Genomic DNA, 12259 nt, shown 5'->3' on the forward strand with positions numbered 1-12259 from the left:
AGGTATGTTAGAGGAAAGAGCCGTAATTTGTGGACAGTCTTGGGGCCACTGTTAAGAGTTAGGATTTTATGTGAGGAAGATGGGAGAGACTGGGATGGTGTTAAGAAGAGCTGTTCTATGACTTAGGTTATGAAAGGATCAACTTGGCCACTGTTCCTAGAACTGGCTGTCTATGGTCAAGAAAATGATGCTGGGAAGTAAATCAGAAGCTACTGTAGTAAGCTTAGTGAGATATGTTGATTAGGGCCAGAATGAAATCAGGTGTACTGTTGAAATCTAGCCAGTTACTAGATAAAATCTGCAAACAGAGGCAACAGGATTTGCTGAAAGATTGGATATCGAATATAAAAGTGGGGAGTCAAGAATGACTTCAGAGTTTTTGGCATGTGCAACTGTCAGGCTGAAATTGTCATTTAAGGAAAAGAGGATTGTAAGACAAACAGTTTTAAAAAGTAGAGGGAGGTCAGTTTAGGATATGATAGGTTTGGTAGGCTGTTGGTATCTTAAGTGGTGATATTGAACAGTGCATGGAACTCTACAGGTCTGGAGTTCAGGAGAAATAACATGAGTTGGGCACGATTAGCATGTTAATACTCTCAGTGCCATTATTAGCCATTATTAGAATGATTAAACCCAGAATACTAGGGAAGATGAGAGTAGATAGAGAAAAAGGCAAAGAATTCATCTATAGGAATTTCTGATATTAAACACAAAAGTTGAAGTAAGTGCTTCAAGAAGATGAGTGCCCAACTGTGTCACATGATGCTTCATGTTTAGGAATATAAAGATTAAAAATTGCTCATGTGATTTAGCATTGTGGAGGTCCTTGGTGATCTTGATGGGATGAGAATGTATGCTTGGCAGAAAGGTGTCCAAAAAAAGTGAAGTGAGAAAATAGGGTAGTGAGTATAGATAGTTAAGGGAACCGTGCTGAAGTAAAGAGGAAAACCTGACGATGCCATGCAGGGGAAGAGGAGGTGAAAGAGAGAGGTGTGGGGAGAGGGAGATGAAAAATGAAAAAGGTGAGAAAGACGGAAGAGTGATTGACTTTGTTTCTGTTTGACTGAGGGGATCGTAGGATCTGGAGGGTGAATAGAGACATGGATCTTAAATACAAATGGAAGTGATTTGACCTTAGTTACATAACACAAGGCAGAATATATGGACACACGTCCAGGCCTAGTGTGGTGGTGAATGTCTGTAATTCCAGCACTTGGGAGATTGAGGTAGGAGGATCACAGCAAGTTTGAGACCAGCCGAGGGTGCATAGTGAGTTCAAGCCCAATCTGAACTACAGAGTGAGAGCTTACCTAAAAAAAACAAAAAAGCAAAAAACCAGAAACCCCCCCAACAAAACAGCTCCCCCTCAACCATGAAAACTAAAACACAAGAAAACTTCACATGGACACACACCCAGAATGGTAGGTAGTTATGGTTGTGGGAGTTTGAGGAACATTTAATTACTTTTTAAAATGAGAAAATTTGCATTTGCGTTTTTAGATAGATGAGTAGATACTTCTTCAGTGCATGTTATGTAGTATGATTGGAAGTAAAGATGGCCCTTGAAAAGAAATTTGGAGTTCCCTTATGTTTCTCTCTCTGTTTTCTTCTTTGTGTGTCTCTGTCTTGTCGCTTTTTGTATATCAATGTATATTTGTATATCAATGTATATATAAACATTTGTTTTAGTGTTTTGCTTTGTTTTTGTTTTTGTTCAAGGTTCCTGACCCTTAGAATGTAGAATTGCTCTTCTCCAAGGTACAGAATTGAAACTAATCTGCTGCCTTTCTATCTTGGATCTGACCTTGAAAAATTCTCTGACCTACCCCACTTGACCTAGTATGAGGGACCCTTTGCATCATTCCAGAGGAGCCCTGCTCCCTATGTTGGAGGGAGGGAGGCTGCAGGGAGAGGCCACAAAGAATGCTGAAGGAACCAGATCTTGCTGTGTTTCCACACCCAGTCTGTCAGCATTGGGTCAGAGACATTTGTTTTTGTCCAGTCATATTTTGATAAGGTTCTCCATAAGTCAGTCATGTTTGTGAAAGTCTCCACTAAGAACCCCAAAGGACAATCTGTAAAAAACCCCATGGGAATTTTCATGTTTCTCTTTTTGCATCTGTATCCTTTGTAATGTCTTCTGATCATAAGCCAGTGTGTGTGTATTTTTTAAGTGCTGAGGGCAGCTTGAGCAAATCCTTGAATCTCAGAAGTGAGAGTAAAATAACCCAGGGCTTGCAGCTGGCATCAGAGTTAGGAACAGTCGTGCGGCTTGGGTCTTCAGACTGTAGGACCTTATACTGTCAGAACTGAACTGGTATCCTTTGTGTACCTGCTGGCCGGGAGGCATCCCTGCATCTTTTCAGGTCATAGAGGTCTTTTGTGTTGATTGTGGTTTTAGAGCAGATTAGAAAAGAGGCAACTTATTTTTCCTGACACTATACTTATTGACTTTTTATTGATATGTCAATTAAGAGAGAAGTGGTAACAATAGTATTTTATAACTGGTTCAACAAAACGAAAAATTCCAAAGAAAAGCTCTGGTACTTTCAGATTATCTCTGCTTCTTAGCTAGCTGTTTAAATGTGGTGTGAACTGGAAAACAAAATTAAATCCCTGTAAAAGGTATTTACCTTTAGCATGGTGTAGTGACTGTTCCTTTGGAGCAGTAAGTTGAATTCTAGTTAAAACCATGGGCAACAAAAAACTCCAGTTAAAGATGTTCTGTTATGGACAAGTGGTCTGATAAAACAGTAACAAACCTTTTGACATAAAGCCTACTACTCTTTCCTTCCTTGGAAGTCTTAAAGATATATGTAGACCTCCTTATCACTTTCTTATCAAAAGCTAAAGACCTGAGGGAGAGTTTTTGTCAAAATTCCAGCTAGGAACAGTATTAACACCAGACCAGTGTTCTGGGAAGATCTACAAGGTGCTAAATGATCTAGATAAAGACATTTTTTAAGACAATCACATTTTTTGTCTACATCCTTTCTCCATGTCCTCAAATCCTTATGAAAACTCCAGTCTCTCACTGTGACTGCCCTTCTTGGCAGTACACCTGATTTAAGTGAACTTTTGTCTTTTCTATAGTCCTGTTTTTTGCCACTGTGTCACCAGCCCTCTGTGCACCCTCTTATGACACATAGGCCAATCAAACCAAGCAGTTCTGTTTACTTTCAGTAATCTTTTCACTAAAGAATTTAAATCTAAGTACAAATTAAAGACTTCATGTGTAAGAAATAATAAACATTTTAATATTTTTAAAAGAAGTGATGGGATTTTCAAAAATTCTTTACACTTCTTTTAAATTATACTTATTTTTAAAGTTATTTGAGTAAAGAATAGGTTAGGGGATGAGTGTGTGGCGTAGTGACAGAGCACGTATCTAGCATATGTGAAGTCCTAGGTTCAATCTGTAGCACTGCAAGGAAAATATAAAAAGGGTTAGAACAACATGGTATTAGATAAGTCTTTTTCCAGACTTCGGGACAAATGTTAACCAAGTTGCAGATAAGAAGCTCAGTTGGGCAAAGTTGTTTAATGTAATGATTGCAAGTTTGGACTTGGGGTCACACAAGATTTAAAACCCTGCCTTTACAACTTGTTTCCTACTCATCTCTATTTGGACAAGTGGCCTTAAACCTCAATTTCCCTTATCTCTCATATGAGAAATCCAAAGTATAAAGAACAAACTAAAGGATATATAATAGAAATAGGGAAAAAGAGCATTCTCCAAGGGGAAGCAGTTCAAGAGATGGGAGGAGGAAGGGAGGGATGGCAAATGAAAAAAGGAATTAAGATGCATTAGTATATGTACCAGCTCCAGAGAAAGAATGCAAACATTACTGCAAAAGTACCAAAAACGAGAAGGGAATTAGGAGATGGGTGGAGAGGGGAGGGAAGGAAAGAAAGGGAAATGTTAAAACATATACTAATAAAAAAAGAGATGGTAGTTACCTCCCAGAGTTTTAAAAATTAAGTGAGACAGTAAAAAGTAGTTTACTAAAATGCCTAGTATATAATGAATACCTTAGGAAACTGATTTTATTTCCTTTGACAACTAGGAGAAAAAAATTGTCAATTCTTGTTTTTGTGTGATATACATGTGTATATGCACAGATACACAGACTAAGTAGAGTTACCTCTACTTTTCTTAGTCTTGTGGGTGAAATAGGAACTTTGTTATTACTGATCCATTGGTTTTCTTATAAGACAGTGATACAGTAGTTGAATGACACGCTCTAGTTTTCCTTTTTGATGTGTATATCCTTTTAATATGGGATTCTACTTGAGTTCTTGTTTTTTCCTATTTAATTTGTAGGAGAACTGTGTTGCCCGAATTAGACTGAACTTGAGATCACTGTACTTCTGGTCAAAGTCTTCAGCTTCAGTTTGGGAATGCTTAAAGAGAAGTGAAATATCAAAGTGACTTAAGGTTTGATCAGACTTCTTACCACTTTAATGATGAATATCATCTTGATGGTGGTTTTGTTTACGTATAGACCTGTTAGTTCTTGAAAAAATCTCATTAACATTAACCCAGGCCAGTGATTTAAATAGTAGACTGGTTGAATTTGAGCAGAGTGTGACTGTTTAAGATCTTTCTGGAAAAGTGGACTTTGATTGGTCTAACTTGGTTTCTGAAGTTTGATTATTTTCACTTGCCAGTTTTTGTGGTCCAGCTATTTCTTGATAGAAAACTAAATTAAAATTTTATCTTTTTCCCCCCAAAAGATAACAAACTTTAAAGAAGTGACTTTTAAATGTAGCACATCAAGTTAGTTTGCAGATTTAATCATTGGATAGTGAATCAATTGAAAACATGTAAAATTTAAATCACCTGAAATAAATTACTACTTTGCTGTTACTTATTCTTGTTTTACCATTTGTGAAAGAAATCTTGAGTTTTGAAGTAAACTGGGATAATCTCTGAAGAATACAGGGCTTTCTCTAAAATTATAGTGCACATTTTGGCTGAGTTATCTTTTTCTTTTTTTTTTTTTTGGTCTTTTTTTCCTTTTTATCGGTACCAGGGATCGAACTCACGACTGCCTGCTTACAAGGCAGGCGTTTATGCTGCTGAGCTAAATCCCCAGCTCCTTCAATCTGTTTTGTGATAGTAATTTAGGCAGGAGTTTATATCTGAAATATAATTTATGACTTCTTACCTGAAAATCTGTAAGATAATTGTATAACCAATTCTAACAATTTGGGTGGTATAGTACTTGTAATTTTCCTGAGAATTTTGAGGTCATTTAAAAATGTGTAATAAATTTATTAGTGAAATATTTGCTTTTTTTTTTTTTTGGCTAGGCTACTGAGCTTTACCAGTTTAGTAAGTTAGTATTTGTGTTCATTATTTCTAAGAATAAAGTGATAATGAGCCTAGCTTTAAATATTGATTCATAGACATTTCTTAGGTTATATTTGGAAGTTGCTTTTTAAAAATGGTCAGTCATTAAGACCAGCAATGTGATTGATTAGACCTGCAGAAGGGGAGTTGTAGCTCCATGAAATATTTTTCTTTTTTATTGATCTGTTTTCCCATTGGAATATAAACCTAAAATAATACCTGGTACATAGTAAATACTCAGTGAATGAATGAAAATGAGTAATGTCAGTCAAAATTACTTCATTAAATAGGTAGTCCATTTTTGGAATTTGTTAATCTTGTGATGTTTTCATATTTCTTTGTTCTAAGTTTGCAATTGGTGGTGATATTTTCTTCTCATTACTACTGAATTTTTATTTCTTCTAAAACCAAAATTTTCAACATAATTTGCTGTATGCTGTTCTGATCAGCAAGGCCAGGGCCTCCTAGATAAGGGAGCTGTTTGTTTGAAAGGCCAATTTGATACATCTGTCATATTTCTTTGACCCCACCCCTACTAGAATTTAAGATCCTTCTAGGTCAGCGATTTTACCAACTTTGTTTACCCTTCTATTCTAGTGATTATTTTCCCATTAGATAGAAGGCTTCCTGAGGCCAGGTAGCTTGTTTCTTTTTGGTCAGCATTTTATTCCTAGCATCTAACAGTATGTGGCTAAGTGTTGGCTAAGTGTGAATGAAATAGAATAACCAAGATGGCCCAGGAAGCGTTTACCTTCCTTGTTTAGCACCAGTTTCATCCTTTTTGGTTTCTTTTTCTAGCACTTCCTGCCCACCCCCAAATTATTTTTAGCTAGTACTCAGTTTCTATAACATTCTAGCTACTAAGATGTAGAGTGGTGGTCCGTCCTGTGTAATAGCACTGTGTCATAGCTATACTTGTAAGAAGGTAATCTTTGGAAGATGATGGCGACCTGGCAGGTAATGGCTTGTATTTTGTAGTACGAATCTTTTTCACTCTGCCTGTGTTATGTGGACTTTAATGGGATTGTCCCTGGAGTCCAGAGGGAAATTACATGGATGTGTTTTATTTCTAGTGAGCTGCTCCCTTGGAAGCTTCCTGACAATAGCTTTGAGATTTCCACAAGAAGAATGAAAAGTTAGTGTAGAATCCTGAAAAAGAGACAGATTGCCATCTGTCTCCAAGATACATAGTGCTTCTGTTTATTAATTTTTTAAGTTACTGGAGAGCGGACTGTAAAAAGATTGTATCAGTAGACAAGTCACAAATATGAGATAATTTTCACATCATGGTGGAGAATTAACACAATCTTGTCTCTCTTCTCCTGGAATAACTAGGAACTTTAAAGAATTTTTTGCCAGGTGTGCTGGTGCATGCCTGTAATCCCAGCCCTCAAGACTAAGGCAGACGGATCACTAAAAGTTTGAGGCCAGACTGGGGTACACAGTAAGTTCAAGACCCGTTTGAACTACATGGCAAGACCTTGAAATTAAAATTTCCTTAATTAACACCAGTGGGGATTGTTTTTTTTCCCTTTAGTATTCTTGCAATACATATATAACTAGCATTTAATGTGTCTAGCGCTTCACTGGGAAACGAGACTGTCCTTTTGCAATTCTCTTTAGAGTTTCTTAAAGTACTCTTCATATGCAAATATGCTTAGTAAGGATAAGTGGTAATTGCATGGGTTTTCTGAAAGGTTTTCTTGGACCAGATTGTAACATATCTGAAAGAATTTTATATCCTTGGTAGGATAAATAAATTAAGTCTCATTAAATGAAGGCTAATTTATAGTATAAATACTTAGAATTCTAAAAACCATTAAATGAAGACATTTAAAAAGTGTGGCATACTCCTGTAATCCTAGTATTTATGAGGCTGAGGGAGGAGGATTGCTGTGAGTTTGAGGCCAGCATGAGCTACATGAGTGAGACCTTGTCTCAAAAACAAACAAGTATTCTGAAAATCTAACATTTATATAGAAAGCAGTGTTATGTTTTCATTCTTTTTATTTAATGTTATTGGGTACAATGAGAATCTTCAGCTTTTTCCGGATTATGTATCTCATCGTCACACGGTTACAGTAAGGCAAGTTGCTGCTTGAAGCTGAACTTGCTCCAGGGGTGATGGGTGACTCTGATGGTAGTGCTCCATGTGGCTGTCCCTTGGGTCACACTCTTCTACTTTAGAGTGGTAGTTTGCCTGCCTGCATATGGAGTTGTAGGTTGAAAAAAGTTTTTTTAGTAAATTTTTTTAAGTTTTAAGAGTGTTTTGTCTGCTCTGACTGTTGTCGAAGCCATTTCGATTATGATCCTTTGGATCCTACTCTTCCATTTTTGTTCTCACCTCTCTGGTGTTCTGACATTTGATGTTGGTGGCTGTTTCTCACTTGCCGTGTTGAGGGTACAGTGGATATTTTAGCTAGACTCTTAGAAAATCATGTCTTTCAGTTCTGGTGAATTTCCTTTGGATATTTCAAAGCTTTGTTTCTACTTTAGGGGGTAGAAGGGTTTTTTTCCTGGTATTTTGGTGCCGATTCATTTTACTTACATTAGCTTCATATATTTTTCCTCTTTTTTTCCTACTTTCTCTTTTTTTTCTTGTCTCAGAAAATTTGACTCAGTTGTATCTTCTGTAACTTCCAATGAATATTTCATTTCTATTGTTGTGCTGTTAAGGAAAAAATATGCTGATACTTTTAAAATGCTAAGGAACACTTTCTTCAAAAAGGCTGTGGTAAGGCTATATTGTACCACCATCAGAGTGGCCTATACAATAGTTCATTTCTTGTGGTTTTGGAACCTGGAGGTCTGATGAGATCAATCCATCTGCACTGTGGATTCTGATGGAAGGCCTGCATACAGCTGCCTTTTCATAGTATCGCCATGTGGCCTTTCCTTGGTGCATGTCCATGGAGAGTCTCTCTTTATAGGGCCAGCTCTCTGATCAGAACCCTATCCTTAGAACTGCATTTATCCTGGTTATATCCTAAAAGACATACATTCAAAGAGAGTTTGAGGTTAATGTTTCAACAAATGAATGTTTAGGGAGCACAGTTCAGTTATATACATTCAGTTTATAACAAAGGGTATCATGAAAGGGGAGAGAGACAGGGCTTAACTGTGAGTACAACAAAGACAGCTGGGAATTTACAGTTGAGGACAGAGTGGGAGTCAGTGGATAGGGGAGGCATGAAGGGTATGGTATTTCTTGCCAAACAGAGGTCAAGATTTTACTAATCCAGGGTGAGGATAAGAAATTTAAGCAGGTATCTAGTAGGGAGGATTGTCTCTAGGCTGAGATTTCTTGCTACAGTTGAGTTATGCAGATATGGGAAGTACCACTGCCAGAAGTTTGTCTATTCATACGTTGTTGTTCCTGGTGATTCTCAGTCCAGAGACCAGATAGTTCCAGCAAATGAGCTCTAACTTCCTTCGCCTAGGAGTAGTAAGGGTCCTTTTGCTCAGCAACGTGGAGTGCATGTGTGATGATGTTAGGAAACTTAATTATCAATTTTTGCCTATTCTGTTTTACATTTCTCTTTAGATCTGAGGTCTTAGAAGTACCTCATACTGTAATTCTTGTGTTCTTTAAAGGTTTTATAGTAAATTGGGTTGATTTGCATTTTCTCAAATTGCTGGTTTGAGATTCATTTGTTTTGGATTTGATGTTAGTTTTCTCTCAACCATTTGATTCCTAACTTTCAATACATTGCTCTCTTCTTCTCTTAAGTTCTCCCATCATGTGGGGTGGATGGCTTTTTAAAGAACAACTTTATTGTAGACTCAGGGCTTTGATGAAGGTGTGTCTTGGTTACTTTTCTCTGTTGCTAGGACAAAACACTGACTTCCAAAATGAAGGGGGAGTTTATTTAGCCCACTGTTTGTGGAGGTTTTAGTCTGTAATGAGCTGACTCCAAGGCTGGGTGGCTTGGCACCGGGACAATATTTCAAGGCAGCAGCCAGAGCAAAAGTAGAAAAACAAGCCTCTTCTCCCTGGTATTGTATAGGCCACCCTCCCTGCCAGGCATAGCGCTCACAAAATCTCCTTGCCCTTCTTTGCATAGGATAAGGATATTTACAAAGGAAGAACCCTGGTTCCCTGCTGCTTAAGTTGACACAATTTATCAACCACAACAAGGAGCAACATTTAAATGTGTGCCTTTTAACTATCTAGCACTAGGAAACAGTGGGGCACCATTTACTTATTTATTTTCCTCTTGGTACTGGGAATCAAACTCATGGCCTCATGCTTGCCAGGCGGTCACTGTATCACTGAGCTATAACCCTGGCCTAGTGTCTTATTATTATTATTACTTTTTAACTTTGAGGGGATATTGCTCTACTATGATTTTTAATTTTAGATTTTTTTCATGTAGTGATTTCCGGCTATTCTGTATTTCCATTTGTCTTTATACCTACCATAAAACCTTTTAAATTTTTTTTCCTAGTGCTGGAGAATGAACCTAGCGCTTTCATAATGAGCTACAGCCTCAGCATCTTTTAAATTTTTTTTAAAATTTTGAGTCCGGGTCTCACTAAATTATTAAATTGCCCAAGCGGGGTTTGAATTTGTGATGCTTCTGTCTCAGCCTCCCATAGTCCTGGGATTATATGACATTACCATGCTTACCCAAGTTCTTTGTCTTGAAATTGGCTTCAAACAAAGACTGTGGGGGAGTCTAGGGGGGCAGGTATGACTGGCATCTATTGGATACTTTTAGAATGGTGATCTCAGTTTTATGTCACTTAATCCTCACAGCAATTCTGTAAGGTAAGTGATATTATCCCACCATATGGATAAGGATGAAGATAAGGATCAGAGTGGGTAAGTAACTTTCCTAAAAGCCAGTTTGCGTGGTGGAGCTGAGTTTCAAGCCTAGGTTTTCAGAGCATTCAGTTTTTTTAATCTACCCTCTCCTTTTCATCCCTGCTGAACAATTCATTCATTCATTTACCAGCAACTATTGTATTGCCTATTGTGTGCTGTACCTTAGGGGCACAGGGAGGAACAGTCTGTGCCTAGATGGAACAAGAATGACCTGATAAGATTTACCTTTTAGTCAGTAGGATTACTGGTGATATCTGGAGTGACTAGAGGACACGTGGGCAGCTGAAGCTAACCACAGAAGTCTTGGTAAAAGGTGGCATTCATTGGTTTGGACTAACACAGAGGAGACACAAGATCTGAGAACTGGGTCGATTTGAGATGCTGCTAGGAAAATAGTTACACAGTGGGGCTAGTAAGAGGGCTTGGGCGTGTGGCTTAATGGTGCAGTTCTTGCTTCACGGGTGGTATAAGAATTTGGAAGGAAAAAAAAAAAAGAATTTGGAAGGAGCTGGAGGCATTGTTTCACACCAGGTTTAATTTGAACTGAGTGTTGTTGCCTTTACTGGTACTAGGAAGAACAAGAGGAGGGGGTGAACTGAGGATTTAACATACTAGTATCTCTGTTAGCTATAATCATAAGATAGGTAAATATCTGGGAGCTCTGTGAGGGTCTGGGTTGGAGAAACAAATTTGGGTATCACTCACATAAATAATATTTCAAGTCATGAAACAAAATAATCAGGGAAAGCATACAGATGTATGTGTAATGATATAAGTGTGTTATTACTTTACTTCTGTGGAGAATTTCCATTTAATTTGTTAACACAGAATTACACCTGAACCTTGCAGGATGGGGGAAGCAGCACGCTCTGGCATTGCCCGGAAGACAGAAACCAACAGCACACAGCTGCAGCTTGTCAGCAGTCAGTGGCCTTTTCACTGGGCTGTGTGCCAAACGCCGCTGACTCTCCTGAGAGGCTACATCTGAGAGCATCCATGTGGCGGTCCCATATTTGAGGCACATATGGCACATGAAGCAGCTCTTCATTAAGTATAGATAAACAGTGAAAAAATACGTTTCAGTGGAGGTGCTGAAACTAAAACGTCAGATCATTCGTTAGCTGAGGCACTGCTTGACACATTAGTCTCACTGCATACAAACTTTAAAAACAAAGTATTTTGGGTACCATATACATTCTGGTTCACTCTCAATAGGATTATAAATATAAAATCAAATATGGAAGAAGCCTTATGGGAACAATTGAAAAATTGGATTTAAGTTAATAGTTGATAAGAACTGGAAATAGTTCAGATATCCATCAGGAGAACAGTAGGTAACGATTGAGGGACAGTCATTCAGGGGATAACTTGGTTGAATATCAAAACATATTGTTAAATGAAAGAAGCTAGACACAAAAGAATATATCCTGTGTGGTCTTACTTATGTGAAGTTCAAAAACAGGCAAAGATTAACAACAGTAGGATATCTGTGGGATGGGGCCTGACCAACAGGAGGCATGAGGCAACTTTCTGGGGTGAATATTTTCTATATTGACTAGGGTGTTTGTTGAATAAGTATATTCATTAGTACAGGCTAACTTGTGGACTTAGATTTGTGCATGTCACACTGTATGTAAGTTTTATCTTAATAAAACAGTAAGGCAACAGCAGCAAAAATAGTATGCTGAGGAATTCTATGAAGATGAATATAGGGAATCTCTTTTTTATCCCTTTACATCGCAAACGGCTTAATTTTCAACTCTTAGCCAAGTTTAGACTATAACATCTATGCTGATGATGAGTACTGTCTTAGTTACTTTTCTTGTTGCTGAGACAAAATCCTTGATACCTGAAGTTAAAGGAGGAAAGGTTTATTTAGCTCACAGTTTGTAGAGGTTTTGGTCCATAGTCTGCTGGTGCCAAGGCAGTGTGGCATGACAGACAGGTATTGCTGAGTAGGAATAGTTCGTGGTGTACAAAAGGTAGCAAAGCAAGAAGGGATGACCACAGTTTTTTCTATCTTTTATATCTTACCCAGGCTACTCAGGTAGCACTCATACCACTAATCCTGGTGC

At 37.8% G+C, this 12259-nt stretch overlaps 1 protein-coding gene across 11 annotated transcripts in view; it reads left to right on the forward strand.

Moving 5' to 3' along the window:
- Myo6 (myosin VI) overlaps positions 1-12259 on the forward strand; it is a 160455-nt gene that overhangs the window by 45718 nt on the left and 102478 nt on the right. The window contains exon 1 of one of the 11 annotated variants that reach the window (XM_063226917.1): positions 4420-4438. The exons of the other annotated variants lie outside the window; for them this stretch is intronic. The gene's annotated coding sequence lies outside the window, so the exon portion shown is untranslated. Of the gene's footprint in view, positions 1-4419; positions 4439-12259 lie in introns of those variants that run through there. 11 annotated transcript variants of the gene reach the window in all.

Source organism: Cavia porcellus, unplaced genomic scaffold (genome assembly GCF_034190915.1).
Source record: "Cavia porcellus strain 051 isolate PalLab524CR breed Dunkin Hartley unplaced genomic scaffold, mCavPor4.1 scaffold_16, whole genome shotgun sequence".
Taxonomy (NCBI): domain Eukaryota; kingdom Metazoa; phylum Chordata; class Mammalia; order Rodentia; family Caviidae; genus Cavia; species Cavia porcellus.